At 44.7% G+C, this 4,472-nt stretch overlaps 1 protein-coding gene across 1 annotated transcript in view; it reads left to right on the forward strand.

Moving 5' to 3' along the window:
* The first annotated feature begins 1,146 nt into the window (after positions 1–1,146).
* Positions 1,147–4,472, forward strand: part of si:ch211-195o20.7 (cytospin-B) — a 69,562-nt gene continuing 66,236 nt past the window's right edge. The window contains exon 1 of the mRNA XM_041182132.1: positions 1,147–1,189. The gene's annotated coding sequence lies outside the window, so the exon portion shown is untranslated. The remainder of the gene's footprint in view (positions 1,190–4,472) is intronic.

Raw genomic sequence — 4,472 nt, forward strand, 5'->3', positions numbered from 1 at the left:
ACTGACCCTCCGACAGTGCGGCACTCCCTCAGTACTGACCCTCCGACAGTGCGGCTCTCCCTCAGTACTGACCCTCGACAGTGCGGCTCTCCCTCAGTACTGACCCTCCGACAGTGCGGCTCTCCCTCAGCAGTGACCCTCCGACAGTGCAGCTCTCCATCAGTACTGACCCTCCGACAGTGCAGTGCTCCCTCTGTACTGACCCTCGACAGTGCGGCTCTCCCTCAGTACTGACCCTCCGACAGTGTGGCTCTCCCTCAGCACTGACCCTCCGACAGTGCGGCTCTCCCTCAGTACTGACCCTCCGACAGTGCGGCTCTCCCTCAGCACTGACCCTCCGACAGTGCGGCTCTCCCTCAGCACTGACCCTCCGACAGTGTGGCTCTCCCTCAATACTGACCCTCCGACAGTGCGGCTCTCCCTCAGTACTGACCCTCCGACAGTGCGGCTCTCCCTCAGTACTGCAGTGAAGAGTCAGCTGAGTTCTCTCGCTGAATACTATGTGGTTGAGTCGAGAATGCAAGGCTGTGAGTGCTGGTCAGTGAGGCATGACTCACACGCTGAAATTGGTTTGACAGTTGTGGAGCAGGATATGACAATGAGGGTGTAGGCCTCAAAACATCATGTTCATCTCCAGTGATCACTGTGCATGGTTGGCTTTGACATGAAGATGACAAGTCTCAGGAAATGCAAGATGTTTCACATTCCGGACAGAATTCACATTCCTGACAAGATCACCATCTTAAAAGCAACACGCATTCCAGACCACAGCAGAGCCAGTTCAGACAGGATGTCCCTGGGACCGGGTGTCACAGTGCGTTAGATACACTGTCCTTTCCCCCTCTGGGACCGGTTGTCACAGTGCGTTAGATACACTGTCCTTTCCCCGTCTGGGACCAGGTGTCACAGTGCGTTAGATACACTGTCCTTTCCCTCTCTGGGACCAGTCGTTGGGACTGTTCTTCTCGGAGAGGAGAAGGTCAAGAGGAGATTTGATGGAGGTGTTCAAAATCACAAGGGGGTCTGGGACAGAGTGGATCAGGAGAAACTGTTCCCATTGAGGGAAGGATGAAGAATCAGAGGGACAGAGATTGAAGGCGATGGGTAAAAGGAGCGACGGAGACACGAGGAGAAACTTTTACATGTAGCGAGGGGTTCGGATCAGGAACGCGCTGCCTAAGAGTGTGGGGTAAGGAGTGCCATTTGAGGGGTTTGAGGTGGTTTATATATAGAATAACAGATAAACGGGATTGAGTTGCAGACTGGAATCTAATCGAGGGGTTTGGGATGGTTTATATATAGAATAACAGTTACCCGGGCGTGAGTTACAGTCTAGATTCTAATCGAGATGTTCGGGCTGGTTATTTATACAATAACAGATACCCGGGAGTAAGTTATAGACTGGAATCTAACATAGGGATTCAGGGTCATTTTTATCTAGAATAACAGATACCCGGGAGTGAGTTACAGACTGGAATCTAATCGAGGGTTTCAGGCTGGTTTATATATAGAATAACAGATACCCAGGATTGAGAGACAGACTGGAATCTAATCGAGGGGTTTTGGGATGTTTATATATAGAATAACAGTTAACAGGCGTGAGATACAGACTGGAATCTAATCCAAGGGTTCAGGGTCGTTTTTATATAGAATTACAGATACCAGGGAGTGAGTTACAGACTGGAATCTAATCGAGGGGTTCGTTGCGGTTTATATATGGATGAACGAATACCCGGGAGTGAGTTACAGACTGGAATCTAATGGAGGGTTCCGGGGTGGTTTATATATAGAATAACAGATACCCAGGAGTGAGTTACAGACTGGAATCAAATTGAGTGGTTCGGGGTGGTTTATAAATAGAATAACAGATACTCGTGAGTGAGTTACAGGCTGGATTCTAATCTAGGGGTTCGGGGTGGTTATTTGTAGAATAACAGATACCCGGGAGTGAGTTACAGACTGGAATCTAATCGAGGGTTTCGGGGTGTTTTATATATAGAATAATAGATACCTGGGAGTGAGTTAGAGACTGGAATCTAATCGAGGGGTTTGGAGTGTTTTATATATTGAATAACAGATACCCGGGATTGAGTAACAGACTGGAATCTAACTCAGGGGTTCGGGGTGGTTTATATATAGAATAACAGATACCCGGGAGTGAGTTACAGACTGGAATCTACTCGAGGGGTTTATGATGGTGTATATATAGAATAACAGATACCCGGGAGTTAGTTACACACTGGAATCTAATCGAGGGGTACGGGGTGGTTTATATATAGAATAACAGATACCTGGGCGTGAGTTACAGACTGGATTGTAATCGAGGGGTTCGGGGTGATTATTTATAGATAACAGATAGCTGGGAGTGAGTTACAGACTGGAATCTAATATAGGGGTTCATTTTTATCTAGAATAACAGATACCCGGGTTTGAGTTACAGACTGGAATCTAATTGAAGGGTTTTGGGATGTTTATATATAGAATAAAAGATACCTGGGAGTGAGTTACAGACTGAAATCTAATCAAGTGGCTCGTGGTGATTTATATATAGAATAACAGATACCCGGGATTGAGTGACAGACTGGTATCTAATCGAGGGGTTTTGGGATGTTTATATATAGAATAAAAGATAGCCAGGAGTGAGTTACAGACTGGAATCTAATTGAGGGTTTCGGGGTGGTTTATATATAGGATAACAGATACCCGGGCGTGCATTAAAGACTGGAATCTAATCGAGGGGTTTGGGATGGTTTATATATAGAATAACAGTTACCAGGCGTGAGTTACAGACTGGAATCTAATCGAGGGGTTCAGGGTTGTTTTTATATAGAATAACGGATACTCGGGAGTGAGTTACAGGCTGGAATCTAATCGAGGGGTTCGGGGTCATTTTTATATAGAATAACAGATACTCGGGAGTGAGTTAAAGACTGGAATCTAATCGAGGGGTTCGGTGTGGTTTATATATGGAGGAACAAATACCCGGGAGTGAGTTACAGACTGGAATCTAATTGAGGGTTTCAGGGTGGTTTATATATAGAATAACAGATACCCGGGAGTGAGTTACAGTCTGGAATCGAATTGAGGGGTTCGGGGTGGTTTTTATATATAGAATAACAGATACCTGGGAGTGAGTTACAGACTGGAATCTAATCGAGGGGTTCGGGGTGGTTTATAAATAGAATAACAGATACTCGGGAGTGAGTTACAGGCTGGATTCTAATCGAGGGGTTCGGGGTGGTTTTTTGTAGAATAACAGATACCCAGGAGTGAGTTACAGACTGGAATCGAATTGAGGGATTCGGGGTGGTTTTTATATATAGAATAACGGATACTCGGGAGTGAGTTATAGACTGGAATCTAATCAAGGGGTTCAGGGTGGTTTATAAATAGAATACCAGATCCCCGGGAATGAGTTTAAGAATGGAATCTAATTGAGGGGATCGGGGGTTTATATAAAGAATAACAGATACCCGGAAGTGAGTTACAGACTGGAATCTAATCGAGGGGGACAGGGTGGTTTATATATAGAATAGCAGATACCCAGGAGTGAGTTACAGACTGGAATCTAATTGATGGGTTCGGGGTGGTTTATATATAGAATAACAGATACCCGGGAATGAGTTATAGACGAATCTAATCGAGGGGTTCGTGGTGATTTATATATAGAATAACAGACACCCGGGAGTGACTTACAGACTGGAATCTAATCCAGGGGTTTGGGGTGTTTTATATATTGAATAACAGATTCTCGGGAGTGAGTTACAGACTGGATTCTAATAGAGTGGTTCGGGGTGTTTTATATATTGAATAACAGATACCCAGGAGTGAGTTACAGACTGGAATCTAATGGATGTTTCGGTGTGGTTTATCTATAGAATAACAGATACCCGGGCTTGAGTTACAGACTGGAATCTAATCAAGTGGTTCGGTGTGGTTCATATAGAGGATAACAGATACCCAAGTGTGAGTTTACAGTGTGGAACCTAATCGAGGGGTTCGGGGTGTTTTATATAAATAGAATACTTGGTACCCTGGAGTGAGTTACAGAATGGAATCTGACTGAGCGGTTCGGGGTGGTTTATATAGAATAATAGATACCCGGGATTGAGTAACAGATTGGAATCTAATTCAGAGGTTCGGGTGGTTTATATAAAGACTAACAGATACCCGGGAGTGAGTTACAGACTGGAATCTAATCGAGGGGTTCGGGGTGGTTTATATATATAGAATAACAGATACCCGGGCGTGAGTTACAGACTGGATTGTAATCGAGGGCTTCGGGGTGATTATTTATAGAATAACAGTTAGCTGGGAATGAGTAACAGACTGGAATATAATAGAGGGGTTCACTTTTGTTTACATATAGAATAACAGACACCCGGAAGTGAGTTACAGTCTGGAATCTAATCGAGGAGTTTATGATGTTGTATATATAGAATAACAGACACCCGGGAGTCATTTACACACTG

The sequence above is a fragment of the Carcharodon carcharias genome, assembly GCF_017639515.1.
Source record: "Carcharodon carcharias isolate sCarCar2 chromosome 38 unlocalized genomic scaffold, sCarCar2.pri SUPER_38_unloc_2, whole genome shotgun sequence".
Taxonomy (NCBI): domain Eukaryota; kingdom Metazoa; phylum Chordata; class Chondrichthyes; order Lamniformes; family Lamnidae; genus Carcharodon; species Carcharodon carcharias.